The following is a 14195-nucleotide window of genomic DNA, read 5'->3' as shown; positions in this document are numbered from 1 at the left end:
TATTTTCTGTTATGACATAGAGCTTTTTAATTAATTTCATTTGATTAATAATAATTAAATTCTGCATCCAGCAACTATAGAAGAAGTGCTCCATCACATTGCAATATACAGTGCAGTTCGTATTTGACAAGTGACATGATTCCTAAAATGTTGGGACTATGTATGAAAAGGGCTGCAATTCCTACATGGATGACCCAATAAGGATGTAAATATCCTGAAATTACAGCTACAGTTACAGACGGTCTGCTTTTTAATCTCATATTCTTTGTTTCATTTTAAATCTAATGTGCTAGAGCCAAAAGAACAAAAACATTGTGTCACTGTCCAAATACTTACGGACTGTCCAAATACTTATTGGTACATATAATAAGAGTGCTTGGGACAGAAAATAGGAAGAATGGACCGGCACTGAGGAGAATTACTATACACTCAGAATGCTGAATACAATTTTCCGTTATTAAAAAAAAAAAAAAAAAACATCAGTGGGAGAGAAATCCCTTAAAATCCTCTTCAGATGACTCGGTGTGTCTGTGACTCCCACACACTATTCTAAATCCTTCAGTGGGAGAAATTAGGGGTGGGGAATCCCGATTGCGGAGGGCTGTGTCTGTTTCTGCATTTCATGCAAAATGTATTTCTATAGCACAGTCCTCTGACATCATTTTAGTTTTAGCTCTCCTGTCCCAACATAAAATATTTCACTGTGGTAAAATCTACGGTGCCATGAAAAAGTATTAGCCCACTTCCTGATATCCTCTATTATTACATATTTGTCACACTGAATAGTTTCAGATATATAGACGGAATGTTACATTAGACAAAGGGAACCTGAATAAACACAAAATACATTTTTTTAAATTGTAATTTTATTATTTAATCAAAAAAGGTGTACAATTTTGATATCAGCCAAAAGTAACTGCCCCCTAAATTAATATCTGCTTTCACCACCGGTTAGCAGCAATAACTGCAACCAAATGCTTCCTATAATTTGATATCAGTCTTTCACATTGCAGTGGAGGAATTTTAGACCATTCTTCCTTCCTTCCAGAATTGCCTTATTTAAGACAAACTGGTAAGTTATCAAGCGTGAACTGCTTGTTTAAGGTCCTGCTACAACCTCTCTATTGGGTTGAATTCAGGACTTTCACTAGGTCACTCCATATCTTACAATTATTTTCTTTTCTTTTATGGACTTGCTTTTGTGTTTTAAATCATTGTCTTGCTGCATAACCCAATTATACTTCAGCTTCAGCTCATGGACAGATGACTGAAACATTCTCCATAAGAATTTTTTGGTACAGAGCAGAATTCATAGTTTATTCAATAATGGCAATTCATTCAGGTCCTGAGGCAGCAAAGCATCCCCCCACCATCATACTATCTCCACCATATTTGACGGCTGGTATGATGTTCTTACTGTGAAATGCTGTATTTGCTTTTGTATTTTTTTTTTTTTTCAAATGTGAGACGAGTATTGATGCTGCTCTTGGGGAGCAGTGGTTTCTGCCTTGCTACTCTCCCATGAATCCCATTTTTGCCAAGTCTCTTTCTTATTGTGGAATCATGAACACTGACCTCAACTGAGGCTATGGAGGCCTGCATGAATGATCTTTTCAGATAGTTTGTGACTTCCTGGATGATTTGTTGGCGACCAGCCATTCCTGGGAAGATTCACCACTGTTACAAGTGTTCTCCATTTGGAGATAATTGCTCTCACTGTGGATTCCCCAGCACCATATAAATGACTTTGTAGTCATTTCCAGACTGATATATTTTAACTTGTTTTTTTCTCATCTCTTCTGGAATTTCCTTTGGTCATGGCATAATCTGCTTGTAGCAACCTTGTGGTGACTACTTCACTCTGATCATAAGGTTCAGTATGAGTGAGATTTAACTACAACTGGGTTGACTGCAATCAAGCCTAGCTGTGTTCAATCTGCTGAATCATACTATCAAACTATATGTTTGATAACTTTTTTCAGTGGGCACTGCAGATTTGTTGGTGTCGCTTTTGAAATCCCTGAGCAAAACAATGGAATTTATTTCTGCTTTGAGTTAAGAAACACAATTGTGCCGTTTTACTTTGCCATTTAAGATCTTGTTATGTCCAAATTTTGTTCCCCTGTCATGCTTAACTATATAATTCTTTTTTTTTTGAGCTTTCGAATTTAGGATAGAATGAGGTGTAGCATTAAATACCATCAAACATTTTCATCACTACAGAAACTATAACATGTATTGGTGCCATTGACAGTATGTATTTCCTTGCCTATCATTATTATTTTCTAAAAGGAGATTTAAAATACAAATCGCAGCAAAAACTGATTTGCAATTTTAGCAAGGGTAAGGGTTTGATGGGCCTTTTAGCACAATAAGAATTGTGTATATTTTTAGCATCAGTATTGGTAGTTTTCCCAGTTTTTAATTGCCACAATAAAACCCCATAATAGTGTTCAGTTTAAAACGTCAGTATGTTCTATAACTGCACCCTTGGTTTACGCAGCAAATAGAATTCAGTTGATTGACTGATTGGCCGAATGCTGTGTATTCATATTTCACTGCAGGCATTACTTGGGATGCAGATCAGTCACCAGTACAGTAAATTTATATGTAATAATGCACTGGAGGGCCAAAGGCATGACTTTATTTACGGTTTTCAGTGAAGAAATACAGAATCTTGGTTACACACAACCTTCTTGACGGGAATCCAAACGGGGAAATAGGCCAGATATGAGTGGCCATTATGAGTAATGGCATAATTGTTGAGGAGGGTGTCTTGGGAAACGAAATACTTGTGATGCAGAACAGAATCAGAAAATAGTGGGTTACTGCACCTAATATTTTAAGAATTGAACAAATCCAGAGCATGCCATTGATCCCTACTCCAGATGGTGTCGATTATTTTATAGCAGGGGTGTCAAAGTCAAGTCCTGGAAAGAAGCCATGTACTGCATGCAGGTTTCTTTGCGATTTATATTTGGTCAGCTGGGAGAACAGCTATTGGAATCAAGGGGTGGGGCAATTTTATCCAATCTTATCCAATTAGGTGGCGTTATTAATCCCTTGTGCTTGAACGCACCAAGAACTTGCAGACACTGCAGACCTCCATGCAGGACTAAAGGTTGTTGCCCCTGTTTTGCAGTGCTAACCTTGTATAGTTCCTGGAATAATGATGGGTAACATGACCTGTATTTAAACAAATATTACAATAGCATCGTTTCAAATTTCATTTCCTTGTGAGGTTTCAAGAATGTGAATCCTCTCCTTTCTGTATACAATGCTTGTGTTGCACACATATTGACCAGGAATGAAACAAGTCAGTTACGGTAACTCACCCAGAAGTCATATTATAATGCAGATTACACATATTTTTGACACCTGGTGAAAAAAAGAACACTGACAAAAGAGAATGAATTAGCTCTAGCTGCTGGAGAGTTTTCTTTTAAAAAGGTCCAAATGTATTTAGGCACATACAAAACCACTGCACGGCTCCTGACCCCTTCAGCAACACCTGGATGATGTCATTAATGACAAAATTTTTAGTCTACCATAACTGGGAGTGTATGAGTCTGCACATTCCCACTGGCTATATATGTAAAAGGGAACATTCAAGGCAATTGTTAACTAATTAAATTTGTCTCTTCAATTAGCTGCCAGGACCTCTCATATCACCTCCTAATTGACTTCATGTTGGCTTTGTAAGATAATCAGACATGAAAACAAATACAGTTTTATTATAAATGAATGATTTGTATTTTCTATTTTTTTTATTTTTGTTCCAGTGAAATGAACAAGAATGTGTGTGGATTTAAATGTGTGTGCTTTCACTTCTTTGCAAATTGGAACCGACTACCTGCCAGCAAAGCTGGGTGCCTTGATACATTTATGTGTAGTTTCCTAAATAAACTGTGGGAAACTACTGGCAAATTACGTCACATTTTTTTTTTATAGTTGTGTAATAGGTACAGTTTCAAGTACAGTTAGCCCATGTAAAAATCATGTGCAATGTATTTATGTATATGTGCTTCTGCTGTGTCTACTACCACTGCCATCCAAAATTATTGGCAACCTTGATAGAAAAAATTTAAATAGCACATATTTTATTCTCAAAAAACAGTAAAATTATATTTCATACTAATGCAATTTCTCAGGTAGTACTCAAATTCTTTGCAGCCCCTGTTTTCAGAACCTGTATACCTTCCCTTCACAAGAGAAAAACTACTGAATTATCTTCTGGAGTGTTTTATGACAACAGTTGAGACATTTGAAAGGGAAATCAGTGGCTACCTGCATAGATGACTGGGTCTACCATGCAGCCTGTCTAGCATCACTCTCTATGGAAGGAAAAACAAGCTGCAACTCACCTTCAACAGCCTGAAAGAGGAGTTAATGGTCTCCCATGCTAGAGGGGTGCTGCAGTTCAGGAAGTTGAGCGACCCAAAAGGCTCTCAAGCTGGCATTGAGGTCAGAACTGGCAGGAAGTGGCGGGCTCAGGAAGCAGTGGAGGAGGCAGAGTCTCGGCTGCAACACGGAGCGCTCATATGGATGGTGGCTTCTGAACAAGTGGGCCTTGGTAGTTTCACAATAACTGGCTATGACAAGGCCCAAGGAAAGGAAAAACACTACTCATCCAGCAAGAGGTGCAGGCAGGAGTGGAGGAGGTGCAAACAAACAAAATGGTGGGGATGCGGCAACAGAGAGCGTGAGGTAGGAACAGGCACTAGACTGGAAAACCTTCTGGAATGAACTTTGGCATGCAGAGCCCCACAGGATAAAGTTCATGATCCTGGTAGTCTACGACATCCTGGCAACCCTGGCTAACCGCTTCTCTTGGGGCAAGAGTGACACACCAACATGTCCCTTGAAGGAAGAGGGACCCTGGAGCACATCCTAAGCTCCTGTCTGACTGCCCTCAGAGATGGCCATTACTGGTGGCGCCACAACCTGGTCCTGAAGACTGTGGCTAGGAACAACAGCAACAGCAAAACAGCTCTGATCAGCAAGACAAAGCATTGCAGAGCTGGGGAACAGCCGCAGCAAAAGCAAAAAAACACAGGCGTGCCTTCTCACAACATCATGGGATTGGCAGCTAAAGGTTGACCTGGGGAAACAGCTGAAGTTCCCGGACACCATAGCAATGACCTCACTCAGGCCGGATGTGGTCCAGCTCCCAGAAACCTCAAAGCAGGTGGTCATGCTGGAACTGACTGTGTTCTGGGAAGACAAGATGGAGGAGGCCAATGAAAGGAAGAGGGCTAAGTATCAGGACCTGGTGCACCACTGCCGCAGGTGGGGCTGGAAAGTAAGGTGTAAGCCAGTGGAAGTTGGATGCAGGGACTTTGTCTGCAAGTCACTCTGCAGAGTCTATACATAGCTGGGCATCACTGGAGCACTGAAGAGAAAGGCCACAAAACCACTGAAGAGGCTGCCAAACTTGCCTCTACATGGTTGAGGATCCGTGGACACAAGCCGGGCCTGATCAATCCTGGCTGGGTCGTCTAGGCGATCCGAAACACCCGATGACCCCAGAGAACATCACTGACAAAGTGTTCAAGTGCATCACTAGATGTGTCAAGAATCATATGAGATTTCTGAACATATTGGGAGATCTTTCATCTCTCATGATTTTTCAGAACATTTCATCTGCACTCTTAAATTTAATCCACTCATTTTCGATAAGTGCAAATTTTGAAACTGAGCTGGTCATTGCAAAACATTTAGATAATTTCTTGGTTGATTTTGTGGTATGTTTGGGATCGCTATCTTGCAGAAAGATCCAAAAATATCTAGTGCGACAATGGTTATGGGAAACTAGGCCCTGATCAATATTATTTCACTTCCAAAATATAGAGCCTTGTTTCATTACAGCTGGGAGATTTGTGCTTGTAGCTCACTGTATGTCAAGTTTTACTACACTTGGCATGACATAAGGGGAGTCTGTGATGTACTGCAAGACTTTGTTATTTAACAAAGCCTCTCCCATTTGACCAGGATGAACAAATATTTATGCAGAGAATGAACTAGAAGCTATCCTGTATAAAAGTTAAATGAACAAATTGCGTGGTCATACGTCTTTATGTCCTTTGCAACTAAACCGAATGCTTTTCCAAGAAATTTATTTTTGTACTTTTGAAAAAAAAAAGCATTTTATTTTGATACTTACAGTGTAGAGTGGTTAGGGAACTGGGGATGCAGGATACTGTAAGGGGTGGGGGGGGGGGGGGGTGAAAATTCTATGGGACCTGACTGACTGGGGCCCTCAAACAATTGTACTGTAATTGTGCTGGGATGGGGTGGTGGGGCCCAACATGAGGTGTGTTCATGGGGCCCAGACTCCCTGACAGTACTCCTGTGGCGATGTATCCAGAAAGTTGGAGCATTGATCAAAAAGGCTGAGTTGCGCCCAAAAGGAAAACAAGCTAACATAATGTCTGGTACGTGTCTATGCCCCATGGTTTGGCACTAAATTCAGTCCGTGAAACTGCCAAATGTGGCTGTAAAACTGTGCAGGGCAGCACATGATTGTCGGTCGAGCTACCCAGGGAGGGTTGGTTTCAGTCAGTGGGTTGTGTCTCATCCTGTACCAGTGACCCCTTCTGGATGATTGGGTACCTGCAGTCTATCTGTGCCAACCGTACATGTATTCTCCCCCAGCACAATGATTGCATAGACCAGGCAGTGAGCAGTGGAGTGAAAGCAAGCAGTGACTGGAAGCAGTCATAATTGACGGGTGGGGTGGGGGACATTGGGTGACCAAGCACCTGCTCCTATTGCCCCAAGTGCCCTTCTGAATTGATTTAAAAAAAACATTTATATTATTACTAAATATATTAAAATATATTCACTATAACTGGGTGTGGTAAAACAGTTTTTCTAGGTTGGTGTGCTCTTTTTTGAGCACCTGCCCCTCAAAAGGTCTCCGCACAGCCCTCATGTAAACATGAATTTGGATAGAAAAATATAATGTACATGAGCTATTGAAAGCACCCCACAGGAGCGACAGGAGCCTTATTTAAACCATAGTTAGCAGTGCCATCATAAGCTGTCACTGACCAAGTATGACATTTAAAATAACCTAATCTCCATAGTGACTGACTAAGACATTCAAAATAACCTTCACTCCATAGGAAACTCCATTGCAGTTTATTCCACCAAATACATAATAGCTAATACTCAGCAATTTCACACATTTTTAATGTTTGTGAAGTCTCATTCTTCAATTATTAGATAATGCATGTCTCCTAAGCTTCTAATAAGATTTGGAAGGAAAGCCTTTCCTCCAGGTGACATGTCTGTTTGCATACGATACGTGACTAAGTTCTTATGTTCACAGCACAGTTTAACCACAGTCATTGTGTCTGTCCACATCTACAGTATTTATTCATTTATTCATTCATGGCCCATTCCACAAAAAAATTAACATCTGTATCCCCGTAAGATCTTGTGAACACATGGCCATGTTTCATTTATCACAGCTTTAAAATGTCCGCCACATTAGATCGAGTGCATATGTAACTTAATTGCCATGAGAACACTGAACCCAAACAACTGTGGCACGGTGTCATAATGCGGTCTCCACCAGAGATGTACTGTACGATAATCACAATGGAGCAGAGTCATCCCACGACGTTCCTTTAGCCGTTTCCGTCAGTCCCCTGTGCTCATCCGTTGTGTGAAAGGTTGTGAAATGAAAAACATGCGGAGGTAGAACCAGGGGCTTTCCACTGATACCAGGTCTCCTTTGTGAGGCGCCAGATGGAAAGTATGAGAAAGCTGGGGGAGAGAAGCAAAGCTTATCAGAGCATATCAGGTGTTGTAACAATCTGTGTCAGACTAATCTTGCGCACCAGCCGCAGAGGAACTTTGCGAAGATCAAAGATCATGGTTTCATTAAGCCCACAAATATCTGGAGCCTTCATGTGGATTTATTTATTTATTTATTTTATAATTTATATTTTCTGGTAATCTCCCATTGGTTACCAGCATTTACTTTGAGGAGTCTATTCTTAAAATGACTACTTATTCTCTATTTGTCTGAATATATTTAAGCTGATAAACAATGAGATGTTTTTTGTTTGAACATTTCTTGAGCACTGTGATGACCACCATTGCCAGTAGGTACAAGCCTAATTTGCAAACATCTCGGAATCCCTGACACATTGAAATGTGAAGGTATGTAGTTCTTGTGATTTCTCTAACATTTGTTATTATATTATCATGTTTAATACATTAAAAAAACATTATTAATGAGTTTTCAGAATAGTTTGCTGATTCTCAGTTCTAAAAGCTGACAGTGTATTCAAATGGACATCCAGTTGAAATGTCAGAAGGGGATGTATCCAATCCATTGACTATAGATTCTGTCAGAAAGAGGGAATATATCTCATTGGCTATGACGTGAAAAGTGCACAATAGTGGGACTGAAGTAAGTTTTTTTTTTTCACTGCAAAGTGAAATAGATGTGTTGGCATCATCAGAAAAGAAACAGTAACCATCTGAAAGCCAATGGACAGCACTCCTTGGAAAATGGACGGTGAAACTTTTGTCAGTGAGCCGATCGATGTTCTAAGTATGCCTGCAGTAGACTCTTCCACCGTCAGCTAATGGTAGTGCAGCTTGTGATACAGAGGACGTGGGTGTCAGGTGATGGGAATAGGATCCTGGGGATTACCATGGAACTTGCCGACCCCTTCACCGCACACACTGGAAAGGTTCATATCTGGGCATACATTATCAGGACACATCAGGACAAAGCATACAACTTACAACTTGAGACGATCATTAGAAAAGAATCGCCTGGTTAAGATAATTGCGGTCTGGGCTGAAGGCTTAGTCAGACATTGTAGCATTTTCCAGGCACAGTGTTATTAATAATCCCCTGTCCCCCCCCCCCCCCCCCCCCCCCCCCTCCAAAGGTGTGGCTGTGCTATTGCAAACCACAAGGCTCAGTGAAGCACCAGCACAGTTTTCATGTTACTTCTTGTTTGTGATAGTTAGCACAAACTGTCCTTACAACAATTACTGTATGATACATACCTGATTTTACCTTCAATCCTATAATCCCTTCGACATAGTACTCATAATTCTGATAGTCTTAATATTTTTTCAGAATTCTGAAGGCTCATGAATAAATCACAATCTGTAAAAAAAAAAAAAACCTGCTAGGCCTCAGCCACATTGAGGATATTACAGTTGACCACAGTAGGTCAGATGTTTTTTTTTTTTTTTTGCTTTGTGGCCTGTTGCTGGAAAATGAGCTGACCCTTATTCTAACTGTAGCTGCTTTTTGCTGTGCTGACTCTCATGTTACTGATCATCTATTCATCCATGTAGAACTATTGTGACAGTTTGGGTTTGAGCTTGGAGTACATTATTACCACTGCTCCGGACAACCCATACATAATGACATGTAGCTAATGACAGATGCTAATTTGAGCATTTTAGCCCCCCCCCCAGAAAAACTTATTTTAGCTCTGCTTCTTCAACATTGCTAAAAAAAAATGACCCGGAAAACTAAACATTAATTAACCTGGGTAATCACAATGTCATGCATACTGTACATTGGCCATGACAGTAAATACACATTACTGTAAACCAATGCCTCAAGAAGCACTTCCCTCTCAATACCCGGCAAGCTTCAGTGCTTCAGTTCCACAATGCATTGCCACAGTTGTGTTTAAGAAAATCCTTTAGCACCTGCTTCTCCCCTTAGCCACAGTATATGGGCAGGGTGCGGAGCAGTCCGTGGTTAAATATTTGTTGGAAATATTTCAGTAATTCAGACACCAGTATAATTCCCTAAGATTACTGACCATTAAACAAATAAAGATGATACTCTGAGCAAAATTATTATTTTATAGGTCTTTACATTTTGGTTATTTTGCCCCAGGTCTGGAGTGGAGAACAGTCTCAAACCAGCAATTTCCACAGAACATCAGAATGAGGTCATGTGATTGCAGAGCTGGAAAAGTTCACCGATGTCCTGCGTCACACGAGTGTGCGTCACCCGGGAGACGACTGAAGGAAACCCGCCGACAGGCAGAGATGTGGGAACGCCGTTCATCGAAGATTAACAGACAACCCCTCACTGTGCAGCGCCATACTTCTTACTCCAGCCTTTGGGTTTGTCCTCCTGCCAGACCAGAGAAACCAAATATTATTGTAGTCTTACAGCTCTGCCGGGTCGACACAGAGAACACAGGCTTGAAGGAGAGCAGGCTTCAGTAGGGGAAACAGGGAAGGTAAAACAACAGCGTCGGTGCAAAATGAAAGATAAACATAGAATACATGAGACCTCATGTTCTACACCTCTCCCAATCTCCATTGAGGAGAGTGAGCGCTCAGCGTTGCAGCTAAAGGAGCTTCCTCTGAGACACAGAGCAGCTGACTATATATGTGGTACTAGCTTAAGTTTGTGGCCTGTTCTGCTGTGATTTGGACCCTAAGAGAAGAATGAGAAATAGAACATGCCCTTTTACAAAGATTCATTTATAAATTACACTTCTAAAGTGCATACGAAATTACGTTTATATACAAGTCAGATCTGATTGAGTGATTTAAAGTCTAATAGAGTGGATACGGTCTCTATTGGACTCATATAAAACACTGTTAGAATGAATTTGATGCCTGTTAAAGGTGAATTATCATCAGAAATTTTATTCAGGTGCAATATGAAGACATTAACTGAATCACTAAACACTCTAAACCAGAAATTAATCTGCACCTTTCTACATGGTGAATGACGTTCTCAAGTAAGCATTTTGTTTTCAGCATTGATGAAAATTGTTTCTTTAAAAAGTACCAATAATCTGGAGGGATTTTCCTGGTGTCTAAAGGATTAAAGCATTTTAGATAATTACTTGATCCCTGGTCTGGTTGATATGCAGAGGTTATGCACTGAGAGAGCCATCCCTGGTGCTGTGCTGTCTCCCATCACCTTCAATTGAAGAACTGGCATGACCCTCCAAAGTGGAGTGAGTCAGTGATGCTGGTTCAGTTTTGGGATTACTGCTCTCAGAGGTCTGTGACAGGTACACTTTCCCAGTTCACCTGAGGATCTTCAGTTGCCCTCATATATCCCCTGTTTTCATAATGTACAATATAAAATGCATTATATACAATAATGCAGATCGCAGTTTAATGAAATTACATTTAAATGCAATAATGTTGAGTTTGGTTCAGACTTAGGTGTGGGTGAATGATTTGCTGCCCCAAATTTAACCTCAAAAATATTTTATCATGTCTGATCACCAAAATGAGTCTGGCCAGCTGAGAATGTGCTCCCCCATTGCAGCCAGGTTCCTCTCAAGAATTCTTCCTACCCAAGAATTTTTTTCCCACCACTGCTTGAGTGTTTTTTCTACCCACTGGGGAGTTTTCCCAATTTTCCTATTTCCTGTTTTCCTGTAAAGTCTCTTTGTGTCTCTGTAAGAAGCACTGTGAATTGAACCCTACCATGAATTGAATTGGTCACATGCAACATTTGAGATCACTGCGATTAAATTTGGGATAATAGAGTCTGTAAGACTTTGTTTATTCTCCTACCACTGGAGAAACCTTCCTTTTCCTGTTTAATATCCTCCTGATTGCTCATGAATCAAGAGGAAATTAGTTTAATTGTTAAGCAGGGGCTGACGTGAAATTTCATTATTGTTATTATTTAAATAACTGCAATTCCTCGCTGTGATGCAGCTGAATGAAGTGAAGATGTCTGAAAATGTTTGCCAAGTGTACACACCCCACAGAAGAAATGACGTCCCTTCCCATTTATAGCATATGTCATGAACAGTTTCACAAATTAGGTAAAAGAAAGGATATACCTATTAAATAGTATGACAGGACAGAAGGTGGACAGACCCACAGTTCAATGACTGGGTTGCTGCATTGCCCTTCCCCACAGGCTAATCTGCCGTAGTTTGTTCTGGGTTTTCCTTTTGTGAGTTCAGCGAAACCGGCAAGGCCAATTCATGTTTTCCAATCCCAGGCAAATAACAGCCATGGAAATGTAATTATGTTGCTCAATTTACAATTCAGTTCAATTTTGCAAGGCGGCTCTATATGATTAAATTCATGGGCCATTTGATAGGATTTCATGGACCAGTACTAAAACTGTTAAGATGAACGCTTCATCTGTAATTGGGAGCAAAAACATCCTTAGACGCCAGAGTGAGACGGCGAGTGTGCTTGCAATCCAATCAAAGCAACCGTAAGCATTTATGGTATTGTATGATTTCGATTGTGTATGACTGTTCGAGTCAATGAAAACATGGCTGGGAAAACTGCTTGATGTTCCTGAGTGAGAGGTCAGTAGAGGTAAAGTGTCATTGTTGTGGAAAATCATAGGAAGCATATCATAAGCATAGCATATTCTAACTGATGCCCTAATAACTCTTCTTCTGATCAAGTCCAATTATTCAAACGGACTAATGCCTGCTAACTTGTGTGTAATTGTTCCAGAAAGAAAAGCTGAATTGTTTAGGTAACAAAGTATCCTTTAGCTTATGGCATGATTCAGTGGTTACATACAACAGGTTCCTTTGTGGCTAATATTTAATGAGCTTGTCGGTGGTTCTCACAATGGTTGTTCCTGTAAATGACCCACAGAAGATGAATCAATCCAAACCACTTATATTAACAGAGCCACTTTAATTAATTAAAGGGGATTCTTGAGGAATCCCCTTTAATTCCCACGAACATCTGAAAAGAGGACTGATGCCAGATGTTTTACAAAAAAGATGTTAAATTTGAACTTTTCATACATTTAACAATGCATAATAAACAATCTTTAATTTCAGAAATTTTATTAAAATGATTCACAGAAAAATATGAAGATAAAGTATATATGGAAATACACATATTGTATTTTAGAAAAAAAAAACTATTGTATTTTTTATATTCAAAGTGTCTATAAACAAACAGCCAAACAAACACCATATCATTTTAAGACTGCTTGCTTCCCAGTGACACTACATACTTATTTACATATCCACACATTATTACAAATTAATATGTCACTTATAGTTAATAGAAACCTAATCTCAAAATATATGCTCGATAGAGGCTAAGACCATACACAGTATCTAAGGCTCGCCCATCCATATTTAGCTTTTGAAAAAGTGGAGCATTATCAGCAGAGTAAGACAATATGCTCACAGAATGTTCCTGTTACACTGAGTCATAATATCCCCAATAAGAGAGACGTTGCCTCATAAAATGTAATCCTGAACATCTGTGACACAATGTTTTTCTTCCAGTCCACACAAAAATAAGCCAACTGGGAAAGTGCTTTAATCTGACACTGTTTATTAAGAGGCTTCAAAGCAGATCGGATAATTGAAAGAACACAAATACACTTGTGCAGTTGTGGGGTGGCTCGTCTTGTTAGGGCACTGCTGTAGTGTGTGGATGGGCCCCACGATCTAGTATTAAATCCAGATTGTGCTATTGACAGCTTTTAGCATTGCCCGAGGAAGCAGCGATCTCAGTCAGCGCACTGGTGACCCCGTCTGGTCAGTCGGGAACCCGCAGCCACCCTGAACAAGTTGCACATGAAGTGTCCTCCCCCAACCTAATGTCTGTGTGGGCTAAACTAGTGGACAGTGGAGAGAAAGGATGCAGCGGTTGACTTTGGGTTCACTCCTTGCATCTCTCCCTCACGTCTTATACTTGTTGCTTACACTTAAATGAACATGACTCTAAACATAAATAAGCTTGGCAACTACCATTATTACTGTGTGAGAATAGTATTCATGAATGTATTTATTAAGCCATTTCCAATGAGCGTATTGATTGCCTACAAATTTGATTTCAGATGTTACAGTGGGAAATATAGTTGTTTTTCCAATGTGAACAGTGAACAGTGGGATACAATAACAAGTTTGTTTCACTAATCTAAGGTAATGTTTCTGAATTAGCCTATGTGAGATGCAAACTGGCAATAGAAGGCAATAGGCTGTCACAGTATAGTACATGAGTTAAATTAGTGCACTGTATGTTGCACTAATTTAATGTTGCACTGTATGAATTACAGGAAATTGTTATGTTTGATTTATGAGACACTTTGATCTAATGTTGCTGATTACATATGAATTAGTGTCTCAACGCGAACAGCAATGTCAGGTTCATGTTTGTACAGGCTACTGTACAGGCAACTACCTGTTCTTTAAACGTACAGTACAAGCTATTTTGCAGCTTTA

The sequence above is a fragment of the Anguilla anguilla genome, chromosome 3, assembly GCF_013347855.1.
Source record: "Anguilla anguilla isolate fAngAng1 chromosome 3, fAngAng1.pri, whole genome shotgun sequence".
Taxonomy (NCBI): Eukaryota; Metazoa; Chordata; class Actinopteri; order Anguilliformes; family Anguillidae; genus Anguilla; species Anguilla anguilla.
The sequence above is the reverse complement of the archived record's forward strand: the minus strand, read 5'-3'. Positions refer to the sequence as shown.